This window comes from Palaemon carinicauda, chromosome 1 (assembly GCF_036898095.1).
Source record: "Palaemon carinicauda isolate YSFRI2023 chromosome 1, ASM3689809v2, whole genome shotgun sequence".
In the NCBI taxonomy this organism is placed as follows: domain Eukaryota; kingdom Metazoa; phylum Arthropoda; class Malacostraca; order Decapoda; family Palaemonidae; genus Palaemon; species Palaemon carinicauda.
Genome location: NC_090725.1, coordinates 167,389,091 through 167,410,630, shown reverse-complemented (window position 1 = coordinate 167,410,630; position 21,540 = coordinate 167,389,091).

The window sequence follows — 21,540 nt, the reverse complement described above, 5'->3', positions numbered from 1 at the left end:
TCCTATATATACTATAATAAACTTAAACAAAACAATAGGGAAAGAGGCAAGAAAGAACAGCGTGCCCGAGTGAACCATATATCAAGAGGACTCTAACCCAAGACCATGGTACAAATTTTGGGGTGTCTTTCTTATAGAAGAGCTGCTGACCATAGCTAAAGAGTCTCTTCTAATATTAACAAGAGGAAAGTGCCCACTGTAGCTGAAATGTCTCCACTCACGAGTAGTGTTCAATTAGGCTTTTTTCTCTCTCATTCGTCACCTGACCTTTATATACGAGGGACCAATACTCCCGAATGTTCCCGATGGAATAGGAGTGACCAGGACTAGCATTACGGATCATGACGCCACGCCATGGAATCACTCTCGAATCATCCTGTATAATTCATGCCTGTCAGACGGCTAGCGCCAAAGTAATACTATTCTGAACTTTTGTTCCAAAGCACAACGATATTTTTATTACAATTGTTTGATTTTCACAATAACATATATGAAAATATTAATGGTTTTATTTTTACATCATATATGAAAAATGAAGCCCTTTTCACAAGTTTTATAATGAAATATATATATATATATATATATATATATATATATATATATATATATATATATATATATATACATATATATATATATATATATATATATATATATATATATATATATATATATATATATATATATATATATATATAAATTTATCATAGCAAAAAGTTGGGGGTCATAAAGCAACAAATTTTCACGAAAAAAATAAATAATCTTATCGAACCATATCACAAATACAATGGTTTCATTACAATCAAAATGAAATACAATTTTGTATTACAAACTTCAAATGAAAAAGAAAAAAATAACAGAGCTGACAAATACCGACATAAATATTAATAAAAATCATTACAGAGAAATCTAAAAGGTATCTTCTTAACATGTACAAGATTCTCAAAGAAAAATTTAGCCTATGCCCCTTTTCGGTCTCGGTTTAACATCATATGTCATAAATGTACATTAGAGAGGTTTTCAGATAATACTGATTGGACTTCCCATAAGCTTGACACAAATCACAAGCATAATAAAACTGATGACGTCCTGCCAAACGTCATGCAAATAAAAATGTCTGAAATCATAATCCTACTCACTTCAAAATGAGCAGTTATAGGTTATTCATGAGTGAGACTGAGAACATTATCATTATGATTTACAGGGATAGTAACTTGAACAAAATGGCCAGACTTCTGTTTGGTAATTTCAGTGTTGGCAAGTGTATAAGGAAAGAGAAGAATGTTTAAAGACTAGGCCAGACTATTCTCTGTACGTCTAAGCAAAGATGAAATGAGCCTTAACGAGAGAGGGATCGAAATTAGTATTGTTTGACCAGTGAAAGGACCTAATAACTCTCTGGCAGTAGTATCTGAAAGGGTGGCTGGCGTCACACACAATGGGGAATTTTCTATAATATTTCTGTATTTGTCCTAATGACATTCATGGTATAAAAGCCTGTGTTGCAAAGGTTTGTCAAAGGAAAAGGGAATAGAGTTTTCAGAAAAATTTCATTTAGCTTAGGATATTTTGCTTTCACTTTAATCTGAAATGAATCAAGTAATGATGTAGTTTTTAAACTCCTCTTTAATCATGTGTTACTACCCAGCTCCAATAGTGTATCGTTCATTATGACACTTAATTCATCTTGCAGTTGAATAATTAAATTCTCACTTTATTACTGGGAGTCGACAGATGTGTTTTACCATCCACAACTAGCGTTTAGTGAGTTTTAAATTATCAAATTTTGAACTGTGCCGAAAGCACACTTTTTTTTTCAATGTTATTGAGACGTCAACGACACATCCAACTGATAAGCAGCTGCCGGCTACTGTCGAGTGTTTGCTTGTCCCCCTTCATTCCTCCTCACTCTCCTCGAAATTGAGTGGAGATAGGAAGGATAACGAAGCCTAGATGCTTCACCTTAAGATGCCACAAGAAACGACCTACTACGCCCACCAAACCAGACATGGAACACATCCAGGAATCACTTATAAACCAAGATGAAAAAACTGAGAACGAAAAAAACAACGAAGCAGAGAACAATAATGACACCATCACCCATCCCTTCCAGCAACTACCTCTACCAGAGACCATCAACAGCCCTTTACCTGGCCAGAGAGATTCAGGGTTACTCCTGGCGCCATATTGACCTCCTAGGCTGCCATCATTGCAATAGAGGCTAGGCATCCATAACTAGAGATGACTTAAAGAACCCCCCAATGACATCTGCATCTTATCACTAGACTTCATCAAATAGCTCTCTGCTGACGCTGGTATATCTATGCCTCAGAAAAAGTATCCAAAAACAATGCATGCCGATGCCTGGCACTATAACAGCCGGATCAAGGAGACGAACGCAAGAATCAACCAAACTAGAAAGCTCTTCAGAAGAGACACAACCAACGAACTTCATGCTCTACAAGTTGATATCCCTAAACATTCCTTACAAGTAACACTGGAACTGAAAATAGACAAATGGTATTCATGGTGTCACGAAATTAACAAACAGTTGGGAGTGGGTAAGTCATTTCTTAGCATCATTGTTGAATTTTTAAATAATAGATCGCAAAGAGTTGTTGATGATGGGCACCATAGTGAGTATAGGAATGAGATATCTGGTGTTCCTCGGGGTAGTGTTCTAGGCCCATTACTTTCAATACTATATACACATGATATGTGATTTGGTGTTGAAAACAATCTTGGTGCATATGCAGATGATGCTACTCTCTTTGCATCAATTCCATCTCGTGAATGTAGATCTGGGGTTGCTGAATCCCTTGATAGAGATTTAGCTAAAATTAGTGCATGGGGTAAATTATGGGGTATGAAGTTAAATCCTCATAAAACTCAAAGTATGATTGTATTTAGGTCAAGGACCGTGGCTCCTCAAAATGTGGATCTCAGCTTTGATAATGTTTCTTTAGATTTGTATGACTTAAAATTTTAGATGTGTTTCTCAACAGCAAATTTACTTTCGAGAAACACATTGAGTCTGTGTCTTCTTCAATTGCAAGAAAAACTTGCTTGTTGAAAAAGTCTTTCAAGATTTTTGGTGATCAATCTATTCTGAAGAAGTGTTTTCATTTTTTCATTTTACCCCGTTTTAGAATATTGTTCTCCTGTCTGGTCTTCAGCTGCTGATTCTCATCTTAATTTGTTGGACAGGAACTTAAGGTCCTTTAAATTTCTTATTCTTTGATCTGGATATTAATCTCTGGCACCGTCGTTCAATTATTTCATTATGCATGTTGCATAATTTTTTCTTTTATAATTCTGACCATCATTTACATTCAGATCTTCCTAGACAGTTCCATCCAGTTCGAAATACTAAGCTTGCAGTTAATTCTCATAGTTAGGCCTTCTCCATCATGAGGCTCAATACAACACAGTACTATAGAAGTTTTATTCCAGCTATGACCAAGGTGTGCAATGATCTTCCTAATCAGGTAGTTGTATCAGTAGAACTTCGCAAGTTCAAACTTTCAGCAAATGTTTATAAGTTGAACAGGCTTACATTATGTCCTTTTATAGTTTATATATAAAAAATCTGCTTTAATGTTGTTAATGTTTTCAAAATATTTTATTTAAATTTTTCATTACTTCTTATATCGTTTATTCATTTCCTTATTTCCTTTCTTCACTGTGCTATTTTACTTGTTTGAGCCATTGGGCTTATAGCATCTTGCTCTTCCAACTAGGGTTGTAGTTTAGCTATTAACAACAACAACAATAATAATAATAATAATAATAATAATAATAATAATAATAATAATAATAATAATAATAATAAAGATATGGGGTTGGTTCAACAAAATCTCTGGGAAAAACAGCACAGCCAGAATCACCCACCAAGACCCATTAGCAGAAGCAAACAAATTTGCCAAAAACTTTGCTGACCGAGGTAAAAAGACAAATTTCCCTATGCAAACCATAAATAGACAGAGAACTGTGCTGCTAAGCAGGAATAACATTATTGAAGTAGGATGCAACTTGAAAGATTACACCGACAATCCTTATACCATGAAAGAACTGAACAGGGCTCTCACACAAGGCAGAGGAGACACTGCCCCTTGACCTGATTTAATCACTTAAAATATGCTAAGGAATATGTGAAGTCCTGTGAAGTTGGCGAACTTGCTTTTAATCAACAGAAAACACACTGACAGACTCTGACCAATAACATGGACCAACTAGACATGAAACCAATCCTAAAACCTAAAGAACCAGATGGTTACCGACCCATAGCCTTAAGTAGCTGCACCGAGGAAGTCTCTGAATGAATGGTACTCAGCAGACTGCCATGGAAAATAGGCCCAATACCTCCTCGCCTTTATGCCTACAGAAAAGGCATAGGCACTCAAGAATGTATAACCGGTCTCCTTACAACAGTCAACGACAAAAAAGTCCTTTCTTGATCTCGAGAAAGCCTTTGAGCCAGTTTCCCATCAATCCTCTTCACACTCTTTAAGAAATGAGTAAAAGGACACCTACTAGCATGGACTCAGAATTACACCCATAACTGAGAAGCCAGAATCACCTTTGAAGGAAAAACTTCTGAATTCATCTCCCTGGAAAATTGACCCCTCAGAGGAGCATACCAAGCCCACATCTATTCAACTTACTAATGAAGAATCTTGCAGCTCTACACTTCCCAAACGGAGTGGAAATCTTCATATATGCTGATGACATATGTATTATCTGCCCCCAGAAAGAACACTCAGGTAAAACTACCCAGAATGCATTTAATATGATCCAGGCCAAATACAAAGACCTGAACCTAAAAATCAACACTAAGAGGACCAAAGTAATGGCCATCAAATACCAGGGAGGCTTTCCGTATTTTCCCTTCATGCGCGAACCCATAGAAGGAGTGAAACAATTCATGTATCTAGGAGTAATCATCAACAAAACTCTATCACCTGCCAACGAAATAACATACCTCAGAGAGAAAACAAAAATTCATATCTCAGCTATGAATCGAGTGCCCTCCTTCAAACAAGGAAAGTCAAACAGCCTTCTAAGATTGTTCTATATTCATGCTATTACATTCCACATCGAATATGCAGCCCCTATGCTCACCTCACTAAGTGAAACTCAAAAAGATTCCCTAGAAGTTATATACAGCAACATAATGAGACTCATCAATGATTCTCCAATGTAGACCAGACTCTGCTTGTTAAGAGCTGAAACTAATCTAATTTCCCTTTCAGCAAAGACCGAAATCAGATATTGCAGCAGCCTATTCAATTCAATCAAAGAAGAGAGACACTGCCCTTTGACTCCTTCCCATGATGGAGGAGATTGATCCCTCAAACACACAATGTAAAGAGACTGCTGGATACACTTAAAAGAATATAAATGCAGAATGAAGCCTTCAGGACAAAGGGGCAATGAAAGCAAGACAGCTAAATCACTCCTGCCCCGTGGTCCCCAGACCCCTTCCAGTACAACTTCACCATCTTCCCAGCAGGAAGCAAAGCTCTCTGCATGACAGAACAACTTACTGCAGTAGCCGAAAATGCAATCAACACTACCTCCGTCCCCAATATCTACTATACTGATGGATCACTTGAGCGTGATATTCCTGCAGCAGCAGCAGTGCCAGTCGTTTCTCCATCAGGTTATAGAAAATACTGGAGGCTTTCCAATCATGCCTCCACCCTATAAACCGAGCTAGTAGCGATTACCAAAGCCCTAGAACACTCAGAAAATATAAGAGACCACACTGATTCAAACGCAGTTATTCTGGCTCTCAGTAATAAACAACCCACTACAAATATCTACCTAATCACAACAATAAAGTATCTAGCCTTAGCTCACCAAAGTGACAACAAGCAGATCATCCTAAATTGGATTCCATGTCACACTGGAATCACTGGCAATGACGAGGCTAATCACCTGGCCAAGTCAGCCCTGATGTGCCAGACAATCAGTATCACACTTCAACCTTCACTGAAAGTCATAAAGAATCAAATGACAACCTTTTGCAGCTTGCAAAAGACAAGATAAGTAAGACAAGCCTTCCTTGAGGGCTTCAGATCAGCCAAATGGTACATTGAAAAAACTAACCTAATCCCACCTCATCTTGCAAGAAATACTCTCTGCCAAGTTGCAGTCATCATTTGCAGACTACGACTGGGGTATCTGTACAACTGGCAAATCAACACAGACAATGACGAGGACCCACCAGCACAGCAGATACCGGAAAGACCGTTCAGCAGCTGACATCAACTGGCAGATGAACCTCAGCAAAACTATCTGTTGCATTGTCCAGAGACAAACCTACTAAGAGAGGAATCCAACTCTAACATTCCGGTAACTGCAACAGCAATCGCAAAATATATTATTGCTAATATTGTTGCATTCTCAGCCTTTCTCCGCTAGTACCCTCCACCCAGACAACATAACTACCAACACAGCTTAATATTTTCTAACTCTCCTCTCACGTGCAATCCTTTTCTATATTTTAAAGAACTTGAGGATTTATTCCAAACTAAACATTAAAATATGATAAGCACGTAGACGCCTCAGTGACAAATTAAAATTTTGTTTCTACCATTTGTTCTAATATTTTCAGGTAGAGGGATGTTATACAACCCTTTCTCTACTACACATAGCCGCTAGCCAAATTCTCCTTTTCATCACTCTCCTACTCAACCTGAAACTTTGTACTATTGCTCATCCTAAAAACTTAAGCTTAAACCACAAGGGAAATTTTTCTACTTCTTCTATACCAATATTTCAAACTAAACGTTTTATATTTCTTGCCGAGCCTTTCTACACACCAGGGCTTACTGCTGTACTTCTTTCTCTCCAACTGAACGTCAGGAACCTTCGTCACCTTCTTCCTTTTCATTTGACCTAAAGAGGCTGTGGCGCCTCCTGAAATAAGGAAAAATAAAGCCTAATTGGCATTAAATAAAAGTTGCTGATTATCCTATTTCACATCCCAAACCACCTACAAATAAAAGTCCCAGATTATCCCAAATCCTAAATCACCTACAATCCTAAAAAATCTAACCAAACACCTACAAACTGCAAGTGTGCAAGAGGCCGTGCCTGTCGTACGGGCCAGGTTATCTGCAACAACAACAGCCGTAAGTTGAATAATCGTATTTCGGATCCATCCATTCCCCATCTGTGAATCTTTTGCGCAAAAGTGAAACTGAAACCGGTTTGCTAGTTTCGTCAATTGTTTTCTGATGACATTTCATCGCGATGTAATATTAATAGGGGTCTTCACCGGCATCAACGATGATTATCATTATTATTATTATTACCTCTAGCTAAGCCACAGCCCTAGTTAGAAAAGCAGGATGCTACATGCCCAGGGGCTCCAACAGGGAAAATAGCCCAGTGAGGAAAGGAAAGAGGGAAAAATAAGATTTTTCAGAAGAGTAATAACATTAAAATAAATATCTCCTTTATAAACTATGAAAACTTTAACAAGACAAGAGGAAGAGAAACAAGAAAGAACAGCGTGCACAAGTGTACCCTTAAGCAAGAGAACTCTAACCCAGGCAAGTGGAACACCATGGTACAGAGGCTATGGTACTACCTAAGACTAGAGAACAATGGTTTGATTTTGGAGTGTCCTTCTCCTAGATGAGCTGCTTGCCATAGCTAAAGAGTCTCTTCTACCCATGGGTGAGGAATAATTGTTTGGTAATCTCAGTGCTGTCAGGTGTATGAAGACAAAGGAGAATAAGTAAAGAATAAACCAGACGATTCGGTGTGTGTAGGCAAAGGGAAAATGAACCTTAACCAGAGAGAAGGATCCAATGTAGTACTCTCTGGCCAGTCAAAAGACTCCTATAACTCTCTAGCGGAAGTATCACAACGGTTAGCTAATGTCCCGGCCAGCCTACTACCTACCAATTGTCACTAATTGATGAACCATGACATAACAATCTTATGGCAATCGACTCTTTCATTCATACAGCTTTTCGTTTTAGTCTGTCAATCTTGTCTTTGATTGTAAAACATGACACCATCATGTAGGTGTTAAGAGCATTTACGAAAGAAAAGATACATATACATATCTCCGAACAATTGTAACTAATTTGGCTTTTTATCCTGAAGAAAGTTGGTAAGCTAGTTTAATAGCTCAAACATTCCTGACAGGACTTCACCCCCTGATAAACAACATACATTGGCATACAATAGTGACTGTTTATGATTAGTTCCCATATTATCATAATGCAATGAATAATCTCGAATTTAAAGCATTCGCTTTTACTCTATAATTATGACAACCTCATTAAGTAGAATATTTAGTTCTGAGGAAATTCTTTATTGGCTGCAAGACTTTCTTGGTAAAAGGAACAGTGCATTGAATTATAATCTTTGGCAAGCCCATTAATCTGAGTATTAACTGAATGCTCCATCAGAACAAAAGCCCACACAAAACTTGACATTCAACCCACATTTCTTAAGGATGTAGTCGCTCACGGTCTTGAACACTTGAGAATTTTTTTTTTTTTTTTTTTTTTTTTTTTTTTTTTTTTTTTTTTTTTTTTTTTTTTAGTATCATCAGACAGAGGAAAAAAAAATCTCCCTTCCAATCCTATCTAAAGCGCACACACACATCTCCAGAATTGCCTGATTAGCAAAGTTTGTACATTCATCGAGTTGCAAAGAAATGTACTTTGCTAATTTAATCTGTCCTATAAGAGACAGTGTCCTTTGAGTCTTTGCCACTGGCTTGCCTAGCATTTCCATGCAGTCATAATGAATAGAGCCTATCACTAGCATCCTGCCGATTGTGTATGGCTTTTTAGTCTTTACAACTCTAAGTGCTACTTATAAAATTCCCGTAAAACACAAGTATTTATGTATGAACCTCTAAAGATCTGTTTCTGCGGCTTTTTAAATCCACATGTGTTCTTTAACTCTTTTGACTCTGAAAGCATTTCTTAATGTTATGTATTTAAATGTGTCTCTTGATTTTATGACTTTTTTGACGTCATTGGCCAAAACATCTCCACAAATATTACTCTGTGGCTTTTTGCTTTTCCGTAATTTTGCCTAATTTCTTTTTGTCAGTAATACTTCGGTTTCTTGTACATCAGCGTCATCTGATTCCATATAGCGTCTAGCAACTGAGTGTCTCTGTTTAATAAAAATGTTGACTTGGCTTCAATTTGACATATGTAAACTAGGGATGATATTTAATAATATTTTTGCAAATATTAGATTGTTTCTGTTATTTTATTTGGTTCAGCTAAGATAATTAGCTTTCCTTCTATTTGAAGCAAACATTTTCCATATGCATCAATTAAATTTAAATTTTTCTTAGCCTTTTTGTGTTAAAATCAAAATCATTATTCTAGTATAATCTCTGGAATGTGGTGAATATTTTGTCCTTACATTGTATTTCAAAATTAATTTTAAATATTTCTGTTCTGAATGTAATTATAATAACGAAGACACAAAACACATTATTAAAAGGGCCTCAATTACAGTACGCACACTATTAAACCTTCAATAACTATGCTGTACACTTGTTCTGATGGATTTTTAGCCACTTTGCTCTCATATATTTTGCTAAAATTGATTACCTGATTGCAATAATTGATTGGATAAATTCAGAATTTTCGTACTTACATTCTTTGATCAGTGGGTTATGGCAAATGTACAATCCATATGATGACCACTGTTCAGTTTTTGTTATAATAAATTATCCTTTGTTGTTGTTGCTCTTGTTATAGATTGTCTGCATTTCTGGATAGGAATGGGCTCTTGTAGTTCTGCAGCGTGTATAAAAAATTTTCTTCGTGTGTAATAAGGGCTCGTGTGAATGGGAAATAAGTAGAGTTGTTAAGTAAGGTCAGAAAAATTCTAATATATGTAGATTCTGTGTTTGTTACCATGCGTAACCATGAACAAGATCATCAACAGAAAAGAAAGGAACTGATTAAATGGGATAAAATTTTTAATAAACAGAAGCGCAGACAGTGTTGGATGAATGCTTGCAGTTCATACATAACTTTGATTCTTATTTGAAGAAAACAATTCCTAGTAAGTATTAAAAGTATCTGTATAACGAGATTTCTGATTCTGTTGTTTTATGGGCGCATCGTGTCTGATAAAATCCATTTTCAGTCTGATCAAAAGCTTAGTTAATCTTATACCTTAGTAATCCTTTGCTTTTCTCTTCTCACCAAGTTAAGCCCTTCCCTTTTGCCTCCTACTTACCGCCATCTGTTTAAGATTAGTACCCTCATTAATAGTACCAAGTGCCTATGTCTGGAAAACCGCCAATAAGCTATGGTAAACAGAACATATATTGTCATATCACATATATATTACAATAACTTACATGATCTCTACTACGGACGCTTAGTACCCCTCTCCACCAGCCAGCTGACAAGTTATTTACTGCCGTGCACAAGGTGAAATTGATGAAAAACAAAATTATTTTTTTTTTCTTCTGGATCCTCACTAGCAGCTGATGGCTCACGGGCCAGTGTCGGTCTTTTTACCTCCATTTTGAGTAGCATTGGTGTACATGACACATTTGGAATTTGATACCAATGTTTGGAGTGTAAAAAGGCCATGAATTCATTCTATACTAACAAATTATATGGAAAATGGCAACCTGCAAACCCAGGATGAAGGTAAGGTCCTCAAGAAATTGACTTGAAGGTTCCCGAGCCTTATCCCAAACTGTAAATTTTAATACAATTTGTATTTTTCCTAGCAATACAAACCTTAGTAATTTATAAGGGTTACTGCTAATCATGTTTTCTACGACCAGACAATAAAAAATTTGGTTTGATTGTACCATGCTTCATTCCTGGGCAAGCATAGTGCATGTGTAGGGGGGTAAGAGGACTCTTCTTTACAATATCTACTCACAACACTGACCTAGTCAAAGATTTGCTGGGGGAGGGGGTTGATGAGGTGGCAATTTTGGTGAATGACTTAGATTTGTATAGCTAGGAAAAATGCAAACAGTATTAAAATTTGTAATTTATTCCTATGAGTCATTTATATTGGAGTATATCTAAGGAAGGAAGAAGTTTCCTTGAAGCTTAGAGATATACTCTTCCTCTCTGAAAGATTCGATTACCATAAGTAGTTGGAAGAGATCAACATGAATAGTTAGTAGACAGTGTCAGTGCAGCTGGCTCATTAGGAAACAAGGCCAAAATTCCAATTCTTCCCAGGAGTGAAGTCTTCGTGAAGTTAAGAGGTATACCCATCTTGTCTGATACAGTTACTATAAGCAATAACTAGAGATCAAAGAGATCTACCAGAGACCAGAGTAGCCAGGTCATAAAGAGGCAAGGCTGCACGTTCAAATGCAAAAGGGGACCTTTGCCAGTGGTGAAGTGGTATGAACATCAAGTGTTACATAATAAAAATGCAATTTCAGAATATCAACAAATATTAAAGAAATTTGAGGCATTTCTACCGGCATTAGACAGGCTTCAAGTCCAATTAAGATCACTATCCGACTTAATGTCCCTTATACCAAATAATACCAAGAATAATTAGGCTAGAACTGGCATGTGTCCCATGAGAGGTGACAGTTAGGTTACTTGTTGAGCTGCAACCATAATACCTACTGAGAGGGTGTCCCAAAAACTTGTATGTGTCATCTTTAAGGTAATTGTTCGTAAAGGTGGGTTTTTTCTTCCATCCACCAGCTTTGATGACTTGTACACTGATTAGTTTCACAGAATACTGAGGTTGCAAGCCCACGTGTATTATGTGCTCAATGGGGGCCTCTAACGATTCTTCTCCTGTGGATGTATTGGCTCTCATGATAGTTTCTCTTAATCAGAGAGAGAAAGCGTTTTTTAATACATTCTTTTGGAGCGGCCAAAGCTCGCAAACAAAGTGGGTTTTGAGGATAGTGCTACCCAGTGGTTTCGTGAAACACTAAGGTTGCGGCAAGCCCAAATGTATCGTGTGCTCGAGGGGGTTCCCTAGTTACATTTTCCCTGAGAATGTATAGGCTCTCCTGATAGTTTCTCTTGATTACAGAGAGAAAGTGTTTCTGAATACTTTCTTCCGGTGTGGCCAGAACTCGTGAATAAAAAGGGAGTAACATGTCTCAGATATTTGTTCTATCAGAAAACTCACACTGATCTACAGGAAAGAATAACTAGTTGTTCTTGTCATCAGGAACCTCTTTGATAAAAAAGACCGTGAAAGTGTTAACCCTGAGATCTTTCCACCTGGAGTCTGGATTTGTTCTCTGAACCAGAAGTGGGCAAAGATGACAGATCCACTGATGCCATGTAATCAAAGAGAGAGATGGTCCTTAGTGACGCTTCCCTTAAGATAGGTCTTGACCAACAGGATAATCAGATTCAGGGTGAAGAACTTCACCTCTGATGTGAGGGCACCAAAAAGAGGTGGATGCATAATATCTCGGGTAGAGGGGTTGAAACACTAGGAAAAGGAGGCAAAGACAGAAATTTATTGTTGAAAGTTTCCAAAACAGTAATGAAAATTACAAGGTAGAGGATGTTAAGTATTTCAGTATTGATAGTGAAGTCAGAAATAAAGTCAGGAATGACTGGAGAGATTATTTAGATAGAAAACCTGATGAGGCTGACAAAGCTATAAATTTAGAGAGAGGCTATAGTGTAAGAATTGCTCTTTATCAATGAAATCCCTACTGGGGAAAAGAAGAAGCATATACCAATTGAAGAGAGATATGGATCTCTTATAACCACAAAAGATAAAGGAAGGCAACGTTGGATGGGACATTTTAGTGAGGTCATGAACAGGACATATGAAACGACTAATTTGATTGATATACCTGGAGCTGAAGAAGGCCTTGATGTGCCCTTTAATGAATTCAGTGTGTTTTATATAGAAGCTATCATTAAATAACCAAAGAGATGGGAAGCACTTGGATACCATGGAATAACTGCTGAGATGATATTGACTGAAAAAGAAGTGTATCCCAGAATACTTACAAGATTATTTTGTAGAATGTGGCGTGAAGAGCTAGGAGTGTTTGTGAAAATATCAAAAGAGAAAAAAGAAAAAAGAAACATGGCTAATTGCCGTAATTAGAGAGGCATCACACTTACGTCAGTTGTCATGAAATATATAGTATGCTCATTCTTAAGAGATTAGAGAAAAAGATTGATGAAAAGCTAAGATATGAACAAGCAAGATTTAGAAAGGGTAGAATTTGTACTACCCAGATTTTCATTTCAAGATATGTGGTACAGCAATGTGTAGAATATAGAAGTACACTTTTGATGGTATTTGTGGACTATGGAAAAGCCTTTGATAGTGTGGACCAGGCAATTTTGTGGAGATTCCTGCATTATCATGGAGTTCCTCTTAAATATGCAAATTTGATTAAATCTGTTCATGAGCATAACAAGTGCAAAATTAATGTTAGTGGAGTCCTATCAAATGAATTTCTAGTGATCAGTGGAGTAATCCAAGCAAAAGTATTGTCACCTATGTTGTTTATCCTCCTCAGGGATTTGTAATGCATAGAACAGTGGAGGATGGTGGAAAAGGATTGGACTGGATTGGTAACAGGAAATTAGCAGACCAAGATTATGCTGATGACACTGTCCTCATTAGCAGAACATCAGAGGAATTGCAGAGCTGGCTTACCAGAATGTGTGAAATATCACTTGAGGTTGGGCTGAAGATAAATAGAAGAAAGACAGAGGATGAGAACGGAATATGTGATTCAAGAGATTAGTCCATCAAACTTTCAACTCGGCTACACAAGGCACATGAGGAGTTGGAAGATCAAGGCCTACACGGCTGAGAAATTTCAAAGCTTAAGATACAGATGAAAGGCGTAATCAAATCGAGGCACTTTGTATTATCAGGTGTAGGAAGAGTGGATGATATAAACTGTATATATATATATATATATATATATATATATATATATATATATATATATATATATATATATATATATATATATATATATATATATATATATATATTGGTGTGCTACTGTCTTAAGCACACATTTGAGTATGAGTTGTTTTCAGATGTATTTAAATGGTTTACTGAATACATCTTAATGGTTTTTAAGTTTTATTGTGAATAAACAACAGAGTTAAACATCTCCATCACTGGAGGAAGCTGTGTTGGTCCACACGACCAATTCTGGTGAAGTTTAGATATGAACTGAATAAATTACCGATATCACAAATATCGTATGCTTGCTTTAATTTAACCAAGTGACGGAATCGGAAGACACCTGCATCCGGTGACGTCACAAACTTTCACACGAAGAGACAATGTGTTGACGTTAAGAAGGAATGTCAACTTAGCATTATATATCCTGCTTACAATTTGAATGACTACAGCAAATCTCACGGTTAGCTCTTCCAACCAACATGACATATTACGTCATTTGTTTTAAACATGTAATATTAACTATTCTAATCATTACACTAGCTCGGCCAGCTATCTCAATTTTTTTTTCAAAAATTTAACAACAAGCCGAAACATGGTTATTAGGTGTGACTGGACATACGTATTATTCTTTGTTTAACATTAGCTATAACTGAGGACGAATGTCCAAATAGGCACATCAAAAAATAATAACAATAATGCATACAAAAAAGATATTACCAAAGCAAAAAGAAAAATGCATGATAAAACCAAGATCACATATATGGTACATTGCTAGCAAATGATTACATGGTACCAAAAAACAAAATAAATTCTGACTTACAAATGATTCGGTAACTTGATAAAGAATAATTGTTACCTTTGTCAGAAACAAGATACTCAATTTTTAGTGCACAAATACGAATTCCTGGTACGTACACGTACCACGGTTTCGTACATATATATATATATTTATATATAGGGCTGATACATTTTATTAGATGCCCATAGATTCTGTTATATATCTTATTATATTTTTTTTTTCTCTTTTCTTTTTTAACATTCCGGCTTATATATTTTTATTAGATGCCGAGAGAAAAAAATGATTTATATCCTTTTTTATTTTATTTATTTTTTAAATGTTATTTTAAATGTATTTTTAACAATGCAAATGTAAAGAATTTCTTTAATTACATATTTCTAGCGTACTAATCAGCTTTTCATACAAACATCTTCCTGACAAATTACTCCCTTAGCGAATGAGGTGGCCACTCATACAGCTTTGAACTGGATCAGGTAGGGGGTATTGTCAGGGCTATTCAACTCGTTCCTTTGTAGCTGCTTGCTGTGCCGTAACCTACGCCAAACAAGGATGTTCACGGCGATAAAAATTATCACCGTTACACACAAACTAGCCAGTAATATAGGGTGAAGAATCTCTTTGTAAGTCGGTGACAGGTGGTCCTTTTCGGTAAGTTTCATCAACCGCTTTGCCACACTTCCGTTGTAGGGGAGAGGAAGTGCGGGCATTGTAGAGGTCCACGTGAAGTTCGCGAAGTAAGCTCGTTCTCTGATGATTGTCCGTAGGCCAGTCACCATGGAATTCGGGGAAGTCCCGATAGAGCCATCTGCTGCGACGAAGATGTGGTTGAAGGATGTGGATCCGTCAGGGCATGATACATTGAAGCCGTCCTTGTCGTATCGTATCCACGAGCCATTATTTAGTCTGCAATTGAATTCTTTATTGTCAAAGGGATAAAGCTTATCCAGACAATTTTCACTTGTATGGGAGAGAGCACCGTCTAGCACTATACCTAACTCGCATGAATCCATTAAGTTTTTACGGAATTCAAATGAGTCAGCTGTACATATTTTTCTATCCATTGCGTCTGAACAGTGAGTTAATTGATTTAAGTCTTTAATGACCGTATATGTTTCCTTGTCTGGGGAAATCAATACGTGTCCTGTCAAACTGGATATTACTGGATTTGAGTGATTCGTCATGAAAGTCGGAAATGGTGATATCCTGTAAGATTGCCAGGCATCAGAAGAATCAAAGGGAATTGTAATCCTAATCTTGTTATTATCTACGTTTACTGTAATTAAGCTGTAATAAAATTCTAACCTATGTTCGTCTAACAAAGGAACATAGCCTAGTTTATCCCTTCCGTTCTCCAGAACTAATTTTAAGTAACGTATAGGCAACAAATGGGGCGACAATACACCTTTAGTTGCTAACGTGATAGCTTCTACATAATCCTTGGATTTCTCAATGAAATGTGCAATTCTGTTATGTATGTGATCTATCTTTGAATCATAATACGTTAATGTTGCCAACAAATCCTATACTTCCATAATTTGAACGATATTATTTGAATGTTCATTTAACAAATCCATAATTTTATTGATTGAAGCTAACTGATCCCTTAGTTCTGACATAATCAATTCATCTTTATGAGTCAAGAACTCAATTTTCTTATTTTGATTACTAATTTTAAGACGATTGGAAAGTCCTAAACCTAAACTTGCAACAGACCCAAAGATGCTTAATGCAGCATAAATGAACGGATTCCGTCTTTCTTTATGTTCGTGTCCTACAGTCCACATCAAAAGGTCATAAGCCAAAGATCCTGTCTCTCCAGTCTTATTTTTCAAGTCATCAGATAGCATCTCTGCAACTTTTAATGTTGATCCAAGCAAACTCTTAGTAGTCAAATGAAAATGTCTCCTATGCAACTCATCCAATGATGCAGAAAACCTTGAAATGGCGGTTCTTAAGCTAGTGACATCATTCTCTTGAAGAAAAATTGCTTGCATATGCACTTCGACAATTACGTTGGTTGATGTAATAAAAATGTCTTCTTGTCTTTCAACTATATTGCCATATTTAAAATATATATTCTTAGTCTTAGAACTCATCCCATACGAAAAAAATGTCTGAGCGAACAATATCACTCCCAACAACAAAAAATTCATCTTGGAAACCTGTAACGAGAAAAAATATATGTAATTACTCCTGTATTAAAAAGAAAACTTTTAGTCACAAAATAAAATTTTTTCCTCACTTCTTTTCCTCTCTTTTCTTTTTAATTTCTTATGTGAGACAATGGTACTATTCTCTCATCCGTGGGTTGGGCTACGTTTTGAATTCTAAACCTATTTGCCGTTAATGTTTCCAAAATGTTAAATGGGCCTTCAAACTTAGGTGTTAATTTATAGTTGAGCCCTTTTCTGACATTGATTTGAATATAGATGTTATCACCCACGGTATATGTTTTAGTTGGTTTCGCTATTTTATCATGATTCCTTTTCATTATGATTTGTGATTCTTCTAAATTCTTTCGAAGGATATCATATCGACTTATACTTGCATTTATACATTCTTTTAAAGGATTTGACAGATTAGTTGTAGGCGTTAATACATGGAAAGGTGTTCTAACTGGGGTACCATACAATGCTTCATGCGGTGACATTTTAATTGATATATGATATGAATGATTCAGAGTACTCAGTGCCGCCGGTATTGCAATATCCCAGTTGGGGTCTGATCCCCCTAGTGTTACCCTCAATATATTTAATATCTTCCTATTTGCTCTTTCCACTAGCCCATTCGACTCTGGGTGATATATCATGGTATTAATCTTCTTTATGTTGAGGAATTCACACAATGAGGTAAGAAAGTGATTATTAAATTCACCACCCGAGTCTGAGATTATCATGTGTGGAATTCCATGTTTACAAATGTAACACTCGTAAAACTTCCTAGCGCATTCAATCGCAGTTTTAGTTTTAAGCGCTATTAGTTCTGTATATAGAGTTAAAGCATCTATAATTACTAAGAGGTGCTTATTTCCTCTGTCTGACTCGTAAAATCCTGTTAACAAATCTAAATGTATTCTTTCAAAGGGTTGATTGGGAACAGGATAAGCTCCTAGGCTAACAGGTGTTTTCGTATGCCCTTTGTTTTCCTGACATGTGCGACAATTAGCTATGTGTCTTTTTATATCTGTAAGCATTGTATGCCAATAAAACAATGATTTGGCTTTCTGTGACATTAATGAGAACCCAGGGTGTCCATGTAATGGATTTGAATGCAACCAATTCAGGACAGTGGAAATAAGTGAGTTTGGTACTACTACCTGGTCGTTAGTTACATGTGGTGTATTGCGGGTTTTCCTTGTCACGGTCCTACACAGAATATTATCTTTGATTATATAATTCTGCTGCTTATACTTTATATATTCTTTTTCTTTATGATTGCCTTTCAAAGCATTTATAATTGTTTCTATTTTCTGATCTTTTCTTTGCTCAGTCTGTAACAATTCAGCACTCCAGCCTAAATCTTCTTGTTCAGATATTGTTTTTACAATAGGCATGGATGTTGATATATCTATTAATTCAGCTAAAGACTCCGTACAAGATGACACGGGGTTGCGTGATAATGCATCCGCAATGATATTTGCTTTCCCAGGTAAATACCCGATTCTTGCGCCAAAACCTAGGAATGATTAAATGCCACCGAGTTCGTTTAGGGCTGTGATTGAAGCCTTTAAAGAACTCTGTTAGTGGTTTATGGTCAGTAAGAACCTTAACGGGATAACCGTAAATTATGAACTTAAAATGCACTAGCGAATTAACAATAGCTAGTCCTTCCTTGTCTATTACTGCATACTTCCTTTCGGAAGTTCTCAATTTTCGAGAATAGAAAGCTATCGGGAAAAACTGTTTATCATATTGCTGAAGCAATACCCCTCCTACTCCTAAGTCTGAGGCGTCTGTTGCAATGAAGAATTCCTTACCGAAGTCAGGAAATTTTAAGATAGGAGAACTACACAGTTCATCTTTCAAAGTATTAAACGCCTGTTGATGTTGCTCAGACCATATGAAATCTACGCCCTTCTTCGTAAGATCAGTTAAAGGAGCGGCTATTATTGAATAGTTGCGTATAAAACGCCTGTAATATCCACTACAACCCAGAAATTGCTGTATTCCCTTGACATTAGTAGGTATGGGAAAATTACGTATAGCCGACACCTTATCATGGACTACTTTAAGACCTTGGCTTGACACCATGAAACCCAAATATATTAATTCTGTTTTGAAAAATTCACACTTACTAATCTTTACCCTTAAGTTATGTTGTCTTAATCTCTGTAGTACTAGTTCTAACTTACGTAGATGTTCTTCTAAGGTGTTGGAAAAGATTACAAGATCATTCATATAGGCATGCAATATATCCCCTAACAAGTCTCCAAACACTATGTTAATCATTCTTGTAAATGTTATAGGAGCACAACGTAAACCAAAAGGCATCCGTAAAAATTCATAATGTCCCCTGGCTGTGCTGAAGGCTGTGTATGGGATACTATCTTCTTCTAATGATATCTGGTGAAAGCCTTTAAGTAAGTCCAAACTGGTAAAATATTTATTCTGACCTAACAAAGACAAAATATCGTCAGTACATGGCACTGGGAATCGATCAGGGATCGTTTCCTCGTTTAGACGACGAAAGTCGAAGCAGATACGCCATGTTCGATCTTTTTTCGGTACAACTATTAAAGGAAAATTATAAGGGCTATTTGATTTTCTAATGACTCCTTCCTCTAACATTTTACCTACTTCATCATTTATTTCATTCTGGAATTTCATAGGGAGTCTGTACGAGGGTACATATATAATTTTTTTCTTGTCTTTTAACCTTATTTGATGCTCGATCACATCTGTTTTTCCTAAGGATCCATCCGTAGTGGAAAAGACATCTGTATAATTATTTAAAAGTTCAAAAATTTTCTGCTGAATTTCTTCGTCTTGAATGTCCTTACTGATTTTATTTTTAATAGATCGCAAAAGGGATTCATCCGCAACTGATTGAGAGTGATTGATTTCAGCAACGGTAAGAATACGATGTTTATAAACTTCTACATCCAAGATATGTTGATTTTTGTGAATTACTAAAGTGTTATTTAAATGATTACAGACTTCGATATTACATTGCTGATGTGAGCCTACTGTATAAATAGCTTGTGTGACAGACAATCCGTTGGTTTTCAAAGTATCGGAAAGGATTAATATTTCAGATCCCGGTAGTGTTTTCTTTATTTGCAATATTAAATTCGAAGGTATGTTTGGTTCGATATATTGCGTGCAAGATGATATTACGGGTGAACAAGAATTCTGCTGGGTCGCGTATATTATTTCTTTATTAGTGAGACAAGTTATTGGTTCTTCAACGTACGTTACGGTTACATTTGTCGTCTCCTTTTTATCCAAAACTGACTTTAAAGTATTAGAAGACTTATAGAATTTCCCTTTGATATACACGCCGTGCTTTGCAGGAGCTAAGATAATGTTTTGATTTCCCATAGATGGGTATCCTATAATTACAGCTGGATACATATTAATGTTTTTCACAACAACAAATGTATCGGCAAACGTGCGATTACCGACTCTGAACTGAATATGAGTTATGCCTATGACGTTTAATTCATTATTTCCTATACCTGAAAGTCTAATTCCTGATTTTTCAATCGGAAAGTTCGAAAACAACAAATGATGCGTCTTCAAATCCATAATATTACGTGGACTACCAGAGTCAAAAAATAACGTAAAGGATTTATGTTTTAAATTTACAGCATATAAGGTTGGCCGTAACTCATTTTGGCTTATTATTGTATGAATTCGTTGCAAATCTACGGGAGCATGCACTGTTTTACTTAATTCGGCCGTGTGTTTCATAGGAAAATCTATTGTCTCACAATTATCTGATAAAACATTAAATTGATTATTCAATACTATTGATGTTGACATAAATGACCTTGACCCAACATCACTCTCTTCCCCTCTAGAGTTAACTATGTGGTATTTGCTTTGCTCTGCACATTCTGAAAATTAGGCTGACTTTGCGAGGTCTGGTTTGACGGCCCAGGCTCAGCGATATTTGAAGAAGTGTTTGTTTGTTTCGGACTCTGAACTGCATTGACATTTTGTTGTTTCTTCTTATTGTTAAAATGAGGATTTTTCTTTTTATTTCCATATGGAACTGACTGTGGAATTGACTGTGCATTTCTAGGATATTGTTGTGTCTTACGCACGTAACATTGACTATAAGAATGTGATGCTGTGTTGTGAACTGAACAAAATTTCGTTTTACAGTCTGCGCTTATGTGACCTTGACGTTTGCAGTTGTAACACGTCACTCCCGCTACTGGATTGTTAATTATGTTCACTGTTTGTGGTTTTGTTTCATTCTTAGCAAAAACTTGAGTTAATACGGGATCGAGATCTGGACACTTGGACATGTGTTTCTTTATCTGTTTATAGACATCCAATTCCGTACTTGCAGGCATTAACTTTTTATCAAAGCACCGCACTAAAGCTTCAGGCAACATAAGTGTCATGCAAGTTAAATACATTAATCGTAAAAAATCTTTCACGGAGATGTTATCGTTAGTAACCCAAGTGGAATTACCTAAAATGTCCTGATATTCGTTAAGCCTATCAGCTATGAGAGCTGCTCTCTCAACAACATTAAGCCGATTCATAGTGGCTTGATTAAGTGTATTTCGTAACGTTAACACTACATCCAAAGCTTCCTCACCCCCATAGATCGCGCGTAACCTAACTTTGAAATCATCCCAAGTAACTGCTTCCTGAAAT